Here is a 16,526-nt window from a genome sequence, read left to right on the forward strand (position 1 = left end):
ACATGATAAATGTTAGGGAAATCTTTTGGAATATAATCCTGGACATGTTTATTTCTAAGCCTTGGAGGAAGTCAGGGGCAGTGAGAGTGGAAAGATACAAAACAGCCTCCGCCTTCATTTCTCTGGTTCTTTAAAAACCAGGCTTTTCCCAAGTAAATGCAAGCATGTTGCCTACTGTCCATTTTTCCTTCTCTGTCTATGTTTATTTTTTCCTCAGAACTGAAATGGTTCAGAAAAAAAAAAAAATGCCTGCTGTGTTCTAGTCTAAAGCAGCAAAACACAGCTGTTGTTCGGCTAGCATGTGTACATATGATATTTAATGTTGTGGCGTTGATAAGTAGCATCTATTTGTTTTTAAATGAGTCCAGGCTCAACAGTGAGTACCTGACATGCATGATGCTGCATGACGTTAAACTGAGCTATTAAATTCATCTATACAAGAATAAATTTGCTTTTGTCTTTGCCTTGGTCTCTTACACTGCCTGCCTAGCCTCTGGCCATACGGTCGTCTGTGCTTATCTAAAGGAGGCAAAAGTATTGAAGACCATACAAACAAGGATCCTTGCTCACTCTTTTCTCCTCTTCCCCCCTAAGCCTCGTGGACCCCCAAACCTGCTGATCCTCCCTCAGCATGGTGTTCTGGCTTTTTCTCTCCCACATTCTCACCCACTTCTAGCATCTAAACGTGAGTGGGGCTTGGATCTGGATTCCTGAACAACCTGAAACAGAGTTCCACGGCTGATATCTGGTCTGCGTGTTAGACATTCTTCCCCTTGGCACCAAGTTCAGCATCACTTTCCCTCTCTAGAAGGGTTCCAGCCCTACTTTGCCTTTCATACCAAATCCAAGTTCTTTAGTTTGGTATACCAGGCTAAGTTCCCTGCATCCTCCACTTATTTTCACTTCCCCAGATCTCAACTCATAGCCAAAGACCCCCCAAAACAAACAAGCTTGACCTTAAAAAAAAAATACTTAACACTGGTAAGCACAATTCCTCCTCCCACACAGTGAGGAGGCTAAACATGGTGGTCTCTATTCCTGCTAAATCACTATAATTCCTGCCAGGTTAGTCCCATAGCTAAGCTAAGTGAAAATATAGGTACAGTTGATAAAATAAAGATGCTCTTCACAAAATACAGCTAAAATAAAGCTGTATTTTACTATATAAGTAATTTACTCTATTTTGCAATATGAGATATATTAAAATATAGGTACCCTAAAACCTAAGTATCATTGATCTCCAATGGTAAAGAGATTACTTTGGATGTTTTTACTATCTTTTTTTAAAGTGGAAAATTTTAAATATGAGAAATAAACTATTGCCTGCCATATCAGTAAACAAAGGATATCACAGCCATCAGTGACTGCAGCCAGCTCCTAGGGTGAACTGGTGAACCCTGAGGGATCTCATGAAGGAAGCAAAGAATACCTGCCATCTAGCAGCCATCAGACTGCAGCCACTCCCAATGGTGAGCACTGAGGAAAGTCAGGATGTGAAAACACAGGACCCTGGCCCCAGACAGCTGAGGTGCATATCAAAGGCATATTTCTGTGAGCCCAGGCCTTTGCATCTTCCCATACACAGAAAAGTGCTAAATTCCTTAACTTGAGATGTCTGGTTTTCTTTTATTAAGTCGTCTTTTGTCACTACCTGCCCTTTGTTGCAAAGCTCCTATAAATCCTAGCTCCACCTCTTTTCTCAGAGCATATCCTCAGAGAGATAAGAAATGCTGCCTCCCAGGCTAGTCTCCTCATTTTGCCCCAAATAAAACTCCACTCACAACTCTCACACTGTGCATTTTTTAAGTCAACAAATACATATTCAAAAAAGAGTGGTGTTTGTCAACTGTGTGTCTGTCACCAAGCTTCCTCATTATCTTCATCTAATTCTGCATTCTTCTTGAATTACTTGAAGCAAGTCCCAAGCATAAAGAACTGTCACATATAAATATATTCTTATATATGAATATACATAGTAGGTAATATATCATGACACACATATATATATGATAGGTAAAATTTTTTAGAAACATAACCAAAATACTATCATATTTTAAAAATAATTTCTTAATATTATTAATTATCCAATCTTGCTAAACCCTCCCCTTGGGATATTTTTAATGACACATTGAATGGAAATCTGCTTTCACAGTAACACTCAAGCTGCACTGAACCTGTATCTACACCACACCGGAAAATCCAGTGAATTCATCAACTTGAGGTATAAATAAGAAAGTCTTAGTGTCTACGGTCCTTTAAAGTTCCACTGCTAATAAGCAAAGTGACCCAGAGTTATAGAAAAAGTAGTATGGGTCCAGGGTTAATCCTTGAAAAGGTATCCATGGTTGTGTTTTGAGTTTGGGGTGAGGTGAGTTGGAGCATTGTGGGTAGGGAGCAGATTTGGTTTGTTGCTTTCTTCTTAAGAAAGAAAATGGTATCAAAAGATAGAGGCAAGACCAATAAAAACAAACGATCCTAATTGGAATAAGATCATTTCAAGAGGCCCACTTGATGCTAAAATTTTGTGATTTTAATGGGGATGGAATCTGTGGAGGAAACAAGCCAGTCCAAATTAGGAAAAAGAATGAATTAAAGAATGCTTTATAGGAGTTCCCTTGTGGCTTGGTGGGTGAAGGATCCAGCATTGTCATTGCCATGGCACAGATTCAGTTCCCAGCCTGGAAACTTCCATATGCCATGGGTGTGGCCAAAAAAAAAAAAGAGTGCTTTATAAAACAAGGTTGCAAATTGGCTGTCCCAAGGGCTAAATCAAGCCTATAGAAGTGTTTTATTTGACTCATTTTATTCTTTCAATAATTCATATAAAAACACTTATTATTTCACAGCACCAGACAGTGCTAGTGATACAACAGTGACGAAAATCAATAAAAACGCCTGTCCTCATGGAGTTTATATTCTTGTCTGTAATTTGAAGGCATGACATAGGCCATGTACCCCTTAGTGCTTTTCTTTTATTCGTTCTCTATTTTTTTCATTGATTAAAAAGGACTTTGGGGAAGGCATGCCCTCCTCAGTTGGGTCCCAGGCCATACACTGTCTTCTTGTTTTTGACCCTGGCCACCAGCATACCAGATACATGGAATCTGTTCAGCATTTGAGTTTGTGACACCCTGTTCTACAACAAAGTTCATTCGCCTTCAGCTAGGTTTAGTTAATACTGCTAACCTTAGTGGTTCTTCATCATTTGGGAGAAGAACTATTCTATCCACCGTGTAATGACTGAGCCTCTAACCTAAGCAAAGGTCTGGGCCAAAAAGCCAGCAACACAGAGAACAGTGTCCTGGCCAAAGACGTCCTGGTGCTCTGGGTCCAGTGGGGAAACCAACCCATCAACGTCATACTTACGTCATCTGACAACTACTGCATAGCCATGCAAAGTGATGAGGCGGTGGGGGCGTCCGTTCTTTCTGGCACAGAGAGGGAAGGGTAAAGCAAACTTACAGAAAGGGCACGCGTCTTCGATAAGTGACAAAAAGAGATAGATAGGAAATTCACTGGTATTAGGTTTACAAATGTCTTACTAATAATTTAAAACTTTTCTTCAGAAGGGGCTCCCTATTTCCCCAACGACATTGTTCTTCTGTGTTTCCATAAAATTCTGCAAACGTAGTTGTCCAGGTCTACTTCACTTCAGATAATGACAAACTACAAATTAACAGGACCTACATTTAATTTTTTCCCCTCAGGCTAGTAATGCTCAGGCATGCCAAATGATTATTTCTTCAAAAGGATGAGAACCATCACAAATACCACAGGAGTATTTCTATACTAATACATTCAATTAGAGACAAGATACAATTTCTCTTCAAAAAGATGGAAAGCCTGCTTTGGCTTTCCTCTTCAGCAAACATAAAAGGAGCCTCACAGTGGAACGAATATGAAATTTCAGAGCCGAATGGATACCTGAAGTCATAAACTCCCATCTCCAGCTTCCAGAGGAGACAATTCTTAAAGCATCCCTGAGAGCCTGAGGTATTGGAGGTGATTCCAGAACTTCAGCCTCAGCACCCCTGGCAGCCTCTGTGATGCTCAGTCCAACTTGAAGGGATCTTTTCTCCTGCCCACTGGTCAGACATGCTGGCTATGCTGTAAGACCATGCAGTTCTCTTCCACCTCCCCAGAGAAGGAATACTTTCCAGATCTGAAACCAGTGGTTTGGGTGGCTTTGTGATAACAGACATCTGAGTGTAACCAACCTTCCTTGAGTGTTAAATATTCCAATTAAGTGGATCTCGGTCTTTTTGCCTTAATATGACCCTAACTCCCTAGAGCTTCCTGGAGAGTCCCTGTCTAACGCAGCTCTCATGTTGCTCGTCTGTGGACCTGCTGAAATTCTTCAGCACTCTGTTTTGAAATCAGAAATGAAAGTCTGTCTCTTTATTCTATAATGGCTTGATGACTATTTGAACCATCCAGGTATAAACTCACAGTAATCAGGAAATGAGACACTTGGCCAATAGAATTATGTACTCATCCTGTGTGAAGTAGACAATGCTAATCGTTTGATGAAAGCAGGCACATATATAAATAGGACTCTTATCCCTCCATCCACCAGCACTCAATCTATCCCGTGTTCATGATGCCACCTTTTTTGGGGGGAGGGGGTCTTTTTAGGGCTGCGCCCTCAGTGTATGGAGGTTCTTAGGCTAGAGGTTGAATCAGAGCTGTAGCCACAGGTCTACGCCACAGCCGCAGCAATGTGGGATCCAAGCCAAGGCTGAGACCTACACCACAGCTCACGGCAACACCGGGTCCTTATCCCACTGAGCGAGGCCAGGGATGGAACCCGCGTTCTCATGGATACTAGTCAGATTCGTTTCCGCTGAGCCACAACAGGAACTCCAGATTCCCCCTTTTTTAAATCAGATATCTCCTTCTCGCCAGCGTTACCGTCATTGACTGGGATCTACTGTTCTTGTCTCTCTCCTGTACAGTTGCCACCCAACGTGCCTCCTTTCCTTCATTCCTGCCACTGAAACTAGAGCATTCCCTTGCAAATCCCAAGCTGACGAAGACATTCCCCCATGGAAAGATATCCATTTGCCATATCCAAGCTTCTTGGCATGACGTATGAGATTCCTCAAAGTGTGGCCTGTTGATTGACATTTCATCCTCATCTCCCAATACCCCCTGTGATTAAGCCCTGGGGACACCAACACATGTATGTCCTTCAAACCCGCTCCGGGTGCTATGCACCGTTCCTTCAGCACCCTCCCCAGACCTGCATCCATGCCCTTTCTCCACCCTTCTACTGGTTTGGCTAGCCCTCTCCAGCAAGGGGCGCTGTACTGGGCGCTGCACCATTTAATACGGTACGCCCATTAAATCCTCACACTACAAATTGAGAGCTCCCACTTCAGACCCCGGTCGACCCCCTACTCCAGTTCCTTTCCTGTTTCAGCAGTGCTCAGCATCTCCTGTTTTCCCATTTGGCTATGTTTCCAGGCCTCATTGTCTCCTTTACGGCATCAATACCCGGACAGGATAAAGGAAGAACCAAAGAACAACACAGAGAGTAAGTTGCAATCCTTCAAAGATTTGACAGCTTTCAAGGTCCACACACTGAAACTCACCATCTGTCTGTCACAAGCAGGGCTCCCCTGTGACGCTGGCCAGCCTGCACAAACTGTGGCAAGTTGCTTTGCAGAACTTAAATGTTCCACCGGACCCTCACAGAGTCTCAGACAGAAAAGAGGGTCACCATTCTCTGGTCTCAAGGCAGCCTCCCCCCACCCTGATTTCTTATCCTCAAATTTGTCTCATCCTAGGATGAATCATAGTGGGACTACCACTTCCCCTTTGTGGGAACCCTAGTCTCACCCACAGGGTGTGGTCCTAAATTGTAGACCCAAAGGAAAACAAAATCTCTTTGGAACAGAATGATTGAACTCTAGTACATTTGGGTTTATTCATTCTTTTTTTTTTTTTTTTTTTTTTTTTTGTCTTTTTTAGGTCCACACCCATAGCATATGGAAGTTCCCAGGCTAGGGAGTGACTTGGAGCCGCAGCTGCCGGCCTACACCACAGCTCACAGTAACACTGGATCCTTAACCCAACGAGCAAGACCAGGGGTCAAACCCATGTCCTCAGGGATACTGGCCGGGTCCGTTACTGCTGAGCCATGACAGAAAATCAGGGTTATTCATTCTTAAATTCTGTGGGTGGGTCGTCCAGAGCAGGATAGCACAAAGTCTGATTTTGTCCTTTATCACAGTCTCCAGCTAGAGGTAAACAGAGAGCAAACATGCATGAGCCCTGCAGGACACTGCACCCTAGTCTGCAATGAGCCACGTGAGTACCAAAACAAGGCAAGACTATGCTTTACAAGAGCAAACAACTGACCTGAATTCCAAGGAACATGTTGAAGAGCTGGCCTGCCAGTCTGAAAATTCTTTATGTTTTAGGAAGAACTGTATCTCTGCAAACTTTGTTGCAACTTCAGGAACTGTATTTTCTTTTCATGCTCTCAGGGTCATTGTGACTTTCCTTTTCCCAAGAACAATAGGTGGTGTTTACTCTACAATTGTGTAATCCTGGTGCTCAAAATAAAATCCTCTTCCCCCATAAGGCTCTGAGCACTCCAACCTCTGAATATTCTCCAACACCCTCCTTTGCTGCCCTCTGCTTTGCTATAAGGACTTCAGTTTCATGAGTCTCTCCTAAGTCCCAGAAAAATATAAGCTACTAAATGACTCCTTACAGTAGGGCCTTTGCACATACTGTTCCTTCTGCCCAGGACACCATTCCCTCCTACTCCATCCGTCATCCCTGAACCTTGCAAATTCCATGCCACCTACTGAACCTCTTCTCCAGCCTCCTTCGAAAAAGGTTAGGACAGCCTCACCCATACATTTGTGCTTCTCCTGCATAACACAGTCAATCTGGTCTCTCCAAACAGGCTCCTGAGCTGCAATGTGGCTGGAACCACAGGTTTTTTTGTTTGTCTCTCCCCAGGGTCTGGCCAAAAGAAGAGTACATAATTAATCATTGTGAACGAAATGATTTTCACAAACAATGTATTATTCTGGCCCCAAGGTAAATTCTGTTTTCCTATGTAGATAACAAATATTAGTTTGAAGCTTTGAAATGATAGGTTTTCCCTTCCTCTAACTGTACCTATCTGACGTACATGTGGGGGTTCTTTTCAGCCACAGAACATTCCATTCCACTTAATTCAGAAATTTATTCTCCCTCTGAGTCTCCAGCCAGAAGTGACACAGATTTTTCAGTAAAGCTTTTCTGTCACTTAGGCTGCCTCCTCTTCTCCTGTAGCATTCCTTCCACTCCACTGCCAAGTCTTAGCTGCATTTCAAATCGATCATCGATGTCACCTCCTCCATGAAGTCCCCCTGGTTCTATTCAACCACAAGGTACCCCACCCACCCACTGCTCTGGACCCGAATGCCATTTCTTCAAGGATGCTATCGTACTCTATCATGCATAACCATCAGCTGTCTTACTTTATTCCCCTCACTCCCTGAGCTTGTACAGCTGTACCTTGCCACCTGAGGCTGAAGGAGATAGAGAGCTTAAAGGGGGCATTGTGTTTTCTGTATCTGTGAGTTCCTTTTTGTTATATTTGTTTGTTTGATTTTTCAGATTCCACATATAAGTGAGAACATACATTATTTGTCTTTCCCTGTCCGACTTATTTCACTAAGGATAATACACTCCAGATCTACTCATGTTGTTGCAAAGGAAAACAGGCAAAACAGATGAAGGGGATTATGAGGTACAAACTACTCGGTATAAAATAAAGAAGTTACAAGGATGTAAGGTACAGCACAGGAAATATAGTTAATATTTACAATAACTTTGTATGCAGTGTAATCTATAAAAAATCAGATAATATACCTGAAACTCATCAGTAGTATATCTGAAACTAACACATTATTTTACGTCAACTATAATTCAATAATAGAAAAATAAAAGAGGCATGATGAAATGAAAGGGACAGCAGCTCTAGAGTAAGACCAACTTAACTTTGTCTGACACAGACTCTCCTTATGACTTTAAAAACGTTGTGAGCCTGCATAGAGCTAGACTTGCTTAACCATAAATTCAAACTATTATTACCTACCTCATGGAGTTGTAAAGGTTAAATGCAACCATGGTCATAACGTGCCTGGGAGCCCCCAGGACCACACTTGTTTCTCTTCCTCCTGTTGATGGTATTTGGTTGGCAGAAGTTGCTCTGGGGAATTGCTTCCATTTTCCTGTTGCTGGATGATAATTATATGACTTGACTTTTGCTGAAGCTCTCTGCTTGGAAGATAGAGACATTCCGTCCCCATACTGCAATTTCTATTCCCCCAAACTGAAATTCTTGCTCAGTGAGAAGGTTTTCATCAGTACTTGTAGGCAAAAGCATGTCACTGCTACAAGTATAAAATAGTAACTCCTTGAATTGAACACCCAGGCCATATAAGAGTATGCTCCCCATGGTAAACTTGACACTGTTTCTTTAAATAAGCAGTACTTGAAACTGGCTCCATCAGATAGGGCTTCCTCTGATTTCTCTGGGGACGTTCTTGCCATAATTCAGTAGATAGATCTAGTCTGTTGGAAAAGCGACTAGTTTTTGTTGTGCAGGCGACAGATGATAAAGAAGCATTTGTGATTAGGACTTATATAATCCGATCTCAGAAATTCCTCATATTTTTTCTTCTGATATTTTTAAATATGCAAAAACATTACCTTTTTAACTATTTCCTGGATACAGATAATATGTAATTCCTATGCCTCTTTGTGTAATCTCCAGATCCTTCTCGTCTAATCCATCATGCACAAAACAGCTGTTTCTGAGACCCTTTACTCAGCCTTTTCTGTTCCTTCTGCCTGGAATTCCACCCCAGAATCAACACAAATTCATCTTTAGAATGAAAAAACACCTGATTTTTGCCTCTGCCTTTTTAAATTACTTTTGAATCAATATAATTATAAATAAATAAGTAAAATTAAATGTTATCCAGTCCAAGCTCATACTGCTTACCACAGAACAGGCCAATAAATCTTGAGACAAGGTGTTGGGGCAAGGAACAGTGACTTTATCTGGAAAGCCAGCAGACTGAGACGATGGTGGACCAGTGTCCCAAAGAACCATTTTCCCTGAGTTAGAGTTCAGGCTTCTTTTATACTCAAAGGAGAGGAAATGTGGTTGGTTGTTGCGAACTTCTTGGTGCCAGAATCCTTTGCTCTTACAACTGTCATAGGTCAGGTCATGATGTTTCCATAAACTTCCAACAAGATAAATGTTATTCTCTTATCTGCAACGTTTTTATCTATGAATGGAAAAACATTATACCTTTAAAAGCCAGAGCCTGAGAATGGGCTGCCCTGTATATTTCAGGCAGTAGGCAACAATCTTAACTTGCAGCAAAATCTATAGAATACAAAGTTTAAAGTAAGAAAAAACAGACCCAGTGTGGATTCAGATTTGTTCTTCCCTATTACAAAACTAGTTTATCATCAGGTACATGTATATCGATTCTCATAAAATTGTATGTGTGTCTTACTAAAATTAACTCTTATTCTAAATATTTGTGAACCCAGCTTACCTTCTTCATATCATTTAAAAAAATATATTACCCAGTATTCTTCTTCAAAGATACATAGCAACCAACTTCAAAGAGGTCCTTTAGTAGATATGTGGGAAATATTTTTAAATAAATGAATGTATAGCTCTGACATCCAATAGGGCAGTCACTAAACACGTGAACATTTAAATTTAAATTAATTTAAATTATACAGAGTTAAAAATTTAGCTCCTAGCCACACCAGCCCTATTTCAAATGCTCAATAGTCACAAATGGCTAGTGACTACAATATCTAAAAGTGCATTTAGGAAATACTTACATCATAACAGAAAGTTTTATTGGACAGTCCTGGACTCAATGAATGATCTAGCACAGATTAGACAGTATAATATGAACATTTTGCCCATTTCGGAGAATCAGCTTCCCAGGGAAAGCTTCACAGCTTGGATTATTTAAAAAGAGCTCAGGAAAGCAGTGAGCACATCCCACAGGCGTAGTTGTTGCCTTTCCACAGGCCCATCAGCCACATTATGTCAGGAATGCTTTCCAGCTCCAATTTGTCTAATTCTCGGCTGTTCTATTAACAAAGAATGCCTGGCCAGAACATGTCAGTCATTGCCACAAAGAGTTATTTTCATCTTCTCTCTTTTTCCAGAACTGCAAAGATTGATTTTAGGCAGATAATCTTTTTTGTATATTCATGCACACAGACTGCAGCTGTTCTCAAATTCAACGTCTATACATGCTTTATCAGTCACTGAAGCTAATCATTTTGATCATGATACAAAAATATTTGCAGAGTTCCTGTCCTGGCTCAGTGGTTAACGAATCTGAGTAGGAACCATGAGGTTGCGGGTTCAATCCCTGGCCTTGCTCAGTGGGTTAAGGATCCGGCGTTGCCATGAGCTGTGGTGTAGGTCGCAGATGTGGCTCAGATCCCGTGTTGCTGTGGCTGTGGTGTAGGCCAGTGGCTACAGCTCCGATTCGACCCCTAGCCTGGGAACCTCCATATGCCGTGGGAGCGGCCCAAAGAAATAGCAAAAAGACAAAAAAAAAAAAAAAAAAAAAGTATTTGCCTTGAAATCTCAAGTGCCGTGTTCCTTGTTCCATCTTGTTGTGAGTGTGGGACTCTTTGGAATGTCCATTGGGTTACGTCTTAAGGTTGTAATTCAGTTCCATGATGCAGCAGTGTATGAACATAATAAATACATCTCTTTTTAAAAAGAATGAAATTTTGCCATTGGCAGCAACATGGATGGACTTGTGCTAAGTGAAATAAGTCAGACACAGAAAGACATATACTATATGATATCACTTATATGTGAAACATAAAAAAAATACAACCACCTAGGGAATAAAATATAAAAAAAAAAGAATCCGACTCATAGATTTAGAGAACAAACTAGTGATTACCAGTGAGGGGAGGGGAAATATAAGGGTGGGGAGTGGGAGATACAAACTCTTAGGTATAAGACAGGCTCAAGTGATTGTAGGACATGGGGAGTATGGCCAATATATTACAATAACTGTAAAAGGAAAGTAACCTCTAAAAGTTGCAAAAAAAATTATAAAATGTTTTGAAATACTAAGTACTTTTGCATTGGGCTTTAAAGCAACAGGCTGCCATTTGGGGAGCTGCTCTAAAGAATAAGGCACAAGGCAGGGAACTGAGGCAAATCTGTGGGAGACAGAAACCAAGGCCCTCCGTCCAGCAGCCTGCAGGGATTTGAAAGCTGACAACCATGTGAACTTGGCAGTGGATCCTTCACCAGCTGACCTTCAGGTGAGTACTCAGTTTGGCTGACACTAGTTTGCCACTTTACAGAGGGACCACCTAATCCGTGCCCAGACTCCTGACCCACAGAAATTGTGAGTTAAGAAATGTCAGTGATTTAAGCTTCTGTGTCTGTGGCAATATTGTTATGCAGAGTAAACAGTGAATACAGTAATCTCTGCGCAATCTTTAGCTCCCCTACCGTGGATCGTACTGGCCCTGCCCTGGGATTGGGGAGGGTGAGCAATGCTATGAGACCATTCACTTATCTTTCTCTTTATTTTTATCTTTTATTTCATTCTCTTTATTATTAGTATTTTATTTTTATTAAAATATAGTTGATTTACAATGCTATGCCAATGTCTACTGTACCGCAAAATGACCCAGTCATACATTTTTCTCTCATATTTATCTCCCATCATGTTCTACCCCAAGATTGGTTATAGTTCCTGTGCTGTACAGTATGACCTCATTGTTATCTTTCTCTTTAAACATACCTATAAAAGATCTTTAAGTATTAGAAGAATTTTAAGTGTGTGTGTGTGTGTGTGTGTGTGTGTGTGTGTGTGTCTATGTGTGTCTGTGTGTCTGCGTGTGTGTTTGTATTGGGGAGTGGGATTCAAAGACACTCAGCATTATTTATAGAATAAAATGACCTGTGCGCAGTACCCAGTGGTCTTATCCTGAATTGTAACTAGTGACCAGTGCCCATATCTCCTCCCCAGGCTACGAATAAAGCTCTTATTATATCTGCTCTCTGTACCTGTGTCCGCTCACCTGCATTTTAGCATTTGAACTTTGGCAAGTTGTTAGCCTCGCTGATTGCCCGGTTCCTTTCTCAGGACTTACATACACACTGCTTCAGTTCCTTTAGCTGTTTCATTTCCACTGCTACACTGCAAGCCTACAATAATTGCCCAAGGGACCTGGGCTTCCTTGTGCATTCTCTCTCAGACACCCTCTTCTTGACTATGGTGGGGGAGGGACATTCCCATCCTCCTGTACCCTTGGTGGGAAGAAGGTCAGAGTTCTGTCCAAATGATTCCCCATTACTTCATACACACCCCATTTCCCGTGGCTGTTTACTGTGCCTCAATCCCCCCCCCCCACTTCAATCTCACTTCCAAATATGCCTTGAGGAGTTCCTGTTGTGGCTCAGTGGTAACAAACTCCACTAGTATCCATGAGGACACGGGTTCGATCCCTGGCCTTGCACAATGGGTAAAGGACTCAGCGTTGCCATGAGCTGTGGTGTAGGTCAAAGATGCAGCTTGGATCCAGCGTTGCTGTGGCTGTGGTGTAGGCTGGTAGCTGCAGCTCCAATTTGACCCCTAGCCTGGGAACTTCCACTTGCCACTGGTACAGCCCTAAAAAACAAAACAAAACAAAACAAACAAACAAACAAAAATGCCTTGAGCTATAAGAGCTGGACACGAATATTGTCTTTTTCTGGCAACAACATCCCCCCTGGGGTAAGGAACCGTTTCATGCTCACTAGACATAGTTTATGCCTATGCTTTGTATATATTCAAGATGGGGTGATATTTTCCAGATTGTTGATTTTTTTCATTTTATACAACACAGCGATTTCATTCATTATATTTATGATGTCTACTGGGGGACAGAAGAAGAATCAAAGTTTTAAGACTACACTGCAAGACTGTAGTTCCCACACTGGGCCTGATACATTTCACCATAGTTGCTGTTATTCTAGGGCCTCATGAAGTGTCAAGGATGTGCTGGGAGTCAAGCATGCAGTCCTGCATTTGATTCTTCCTGAACTAAGATGAGTTCTGGAAGAATCCCATTCTAGGAGTTCCTTTTGTGGCTTAGCAGGCTAAGGACCCGACATAGTGTCTCTGAAGCTGCAGATTCAATCCCTGGCTTCGCTCAGTGGGATAAGGATCTGGTATTGCCACAAGCTGCAGCATAGGTCACAGATGCCGCTCAGATCTGGTGTTGCCATGGTTGTGCCGTGGGCCTGCCGCTGCAGTTCTGATTCGACCCCTGGCCCGAGAACTTCTGTATGCCGCAGGTACAGCCATAAAAAGAAAAAAAAAAAGAAAGACACAACAGCAGCAGGAAAATAAAAAAGAATCCCATTCTACAGATGAGGAGGATACTGGGCATTCATAAACCTCAGCTGGTCAGGAGTACCCGTCGTGGCGCAGTGGTTAAGTTGGCTTTAAATCTTCAGCTTTTGCTCTGCCGAAAGAGGGGATATGGACCCTGAAAAGAGGCACCAAACCCCAAACAACTCCATTCTCATACATCCCAGAATTATTTCGTTACTTTCTTGTAATGCAAGGGTACTGTTTTTATTATGCACAAAAATAGTTTCAAAATTGAAGTCTGTGTGTTTATTTCAAGGTGTTTCCGATTTGTTTTTGGTAAATCTTTCTAGATTTATGTGCTGGGTCACACAGGTAAAGGTGATAACCATTGCAAAATCATCGTGAACAACTCAAAGTGATACTCAAAGTGACTAAGGTCACATCTTGGCAATGACATCATGCCAGCCCCTCCTGTTCTGTTCTTTATTCTTAGCCCTTCTTCAAGAAATGTAGATCGGGAGTTCCCATCGTGGCTCAGTGGTTAACAAATCTGACTAGGAACCATGAGGTTGCGTGTTCAATCCATGGCCTCGCTCAGTGGGTTAAGGATCCAGCGTTTCCATGAGCTGTGGTGTAGGTCGCAGAGGCGGCTCAGATCTGGTGTTGCTGTGGCTGTGGTGTAGGCCGGCTGCTGCAACTCCGATTTGACCCCTAGCCTGGGAACCTCCATATGTCGAGGGAGCTGCCCTAGAAAAAACAAAAAAAAAAAAAAAAGAAAGAGGGAAGGAAGGAAAGAAGGAGGGAAAGAAAGAAAGAAAGAAAGAAAGAAAGAAAGAAAGAAAGGAAAGAAAGGAAAGAAAGAAAGAAAGAAAGAAAGAAAGAAAGAAAGAAAGAAAGAAAGAAAGAAGGAAAGAAAGAAAGAGAAAGAAAGAAGGAAAGAAAGAAAGAGAAAGAAGGAAAGAAAGAAAGAGAAAGAAAGAAAGAAATTAAGGTAGATCGATTTGGGCTTTGGAAAAAACAACAATCAGTAGCAAAAAATGTTGACTGGCAGAATTTCCCTTGTGGCTTAGTGGTAACAAGCTCAACTGGTACCAATGAAGATGCAGGTTCGATCCCTGGCCTTACTCAGTGGGTTAAGGATCCAATATTGCCATAAGTGGTGGTGTAGGTCTCAGACATGGCTCAAATCTGGTGTTGCCGTGACTGTGGTGTAGGCAACTGGTGGCTCCAATTCAACCCCTAGCCTGGGCACTTCCGTATGCCTGGGGTGTGGCCCTAAAAACAAAAAGCAAAAAAGATTTTTAATGTTGACTATCTACAAACATCTGTATTAAATAGTTCACTTAATTTTAATAAACCGCATGACATCTGGTTTCAGAGAACATTTCAAAATTTCCATCCAGTTCTTGTCTGACAAAATCCCTCCTGCCATTTTCAGTTTGTATGAAAAAAACAAAAAACAAAAAAAGCTGGTAAGTCCCCAATTCACTGAATCATGTGATGAAAGCAACAGGGTGCAATGTGCAAGCAGATGGAGAACTTGATGAACGGGCCAGCTGAGGTCATAAGCCCTCATGGCCACTGTGATTTCTGTCCCCTGGCTGCTGGTGTCACACACAATAAAGAGGGCAGAACAATCGAAGTCACTGGAACAGACAAGCATGCAGATGTTCAATATTTTGAGAGCAAAAGCACAACGATGCGTTCCTATTTACTTGGGGACGAGGTCATAAGGGTGAGTGTGTGCCATGGAGCAGATGCTGTATGTCCACCAAATGGTTCCAGCCAGCTCCATATGGGAAGGTCCCTTATTAAAGCCAGCAGACCCAAAAATGGTTAGGAATAAAAGTTGCACTGATCCCACACGGGGACACTGTGAAGCAGTGAGTGACAGTGAAATTGGCTCTGATGCAGCAGAAAAAAAGTCACACAGCTCCCTGAGAAGCTCACACAGCCCCCCAAAGGTGCGCCATAACTGTCGGGGGCTGGTGATGACTCCGACCTGACTCTGCATTTTGTGGGGTAAGGTGAGGTTGAGGTTGGAGAGGAAATTTGTATGGGAAGAGATAATAACCATCATCCACCAGGACCACGCTCTACGTTTTCCTCAGTGAAGGAATTTGTGGCTCAGAGACTGCATTTTCCAAGGTCCTGCAGTCAAAGTCACGGTCAGATACAGGAAAGGAGGTCCCTGCCCTTGAAATCTGAACTGCAATGTCCCGGGCCTGGAAGGAGAGCTTGAAGCAAGGGTTTAGTGTTAGTTAAAGGACCGTGGCCATCAAAAGAGTAATCAGTTTGTGCTAAAACCTTGCAATCCCTCTGCTGGCTGAGAAAGAAAAAAAAAAATTAAGGATATTAATGATTTACTGGGGAGGAGGGCAGACGTCAGATGACATAAAAGCGACTGCTATCGCACTGGCAGTGTCAGGAACCCGGCATAGCCTAGAGGCCTCGCTTGTAGCGGGCTGCTCCCTGCATTCTGACATGGCTGTGAGTGAGCTCAGAGAGGCCTATGGGTTGAGTGGAGGTAACTTGTAAATGCAGAAACCTGTTCTAAGGAAGTGCAGTAACATCTCCCATCAGATCTTTAGCTTCAAGAGTAAGAACCATTGGCATTCCCATTGCGGCTCAGTATCAAACCTGACTAGTATCCATGAGGATGCAGGTTTGATCCCTGGCCCCACTCAAGGGGTTAAGGATCCGGCATTGCTGCGAGCTGTGGTATAGGTTGTAGACGCAACTCTGATCTGGCATTTGTGGGCAAGGTGTAGGCTGGCCGCTAAGGCTCCTATTCAACCTTTAGCCAGGGAACTTCCATAAGATGCACCTGCAGTCCTAAAAAAAAAAGTAATAACCATGAACTTCAGGACCAGTTCTCCTTCGGGGGTTGACGAGTGCTTGCAGGACCACAGAACAACCATTCCTGAGCTCCAAGTGGAGCTAAGCAAGGAAGGAGAGGAAATGGAACTTTCCTGAGGTTTTCCAGTCACTCAGTTATATATAATCCTTTATGAGAAATGCTGCTAAACATGGAAAGTATCCCAAGGCTTTACGCCTGACATCATTTCCTGTTTTCTACTAGTGTTTGCTTGCATTGCTTTAAATCAATCCGGATTCTGTTTTTCAAGGAGCTTTGGCTTT

General features: G+C 42.4%; 1 long non-coding RNA gene across 3 annotated transcripts in view; it reads right to left on the bottom strand.

The window, feature by feature from the left end:
- The window catches only part of LOC106509908 (uncharacterized), a 35,033-nt gene extending 25,976 nt beyond the window's left edge, over positions 1-9,057 (bottom strand). For 2 of the 3 annotated variants that reach the window (XR_002342844.2, XR_014839825.1), the window contains exons 1-2: positions 8,102-9,057; positions 6,364-6,978 (exon numbers count right to left, since the gene is read on the bottom strand). This is a non-coding gene — a long non-coding RNA (uncharacterized LOC106509908). The remainder of the gene's footprint in view (positions 1-6,363; positions 6,979-8,101) is intronic. The other variant, XR_014839824.1, reaches the window with a different exon arrangement.
- Positions 9,058-16,526: the final 7,469 nt, after the last annotated feature.

The sequence above is a fragment of the Sus scrofa genome, chromosome 3 (genome assembly GCF_054392235.1).
Source record: "Sus scrofa isolate SSC_HxYL_T2T_F1_AM1 chromosome 3, Sscrofa_HxYL_maternal_Yorkshire_Landrace_v2.0, whole genome shotgun sequence".
Lineage (NCBI taxonomy): Eukaryota > Metazoa > Chordata > Mammalia > Artiodactyla > Suidae > Sus > Sus scrofa.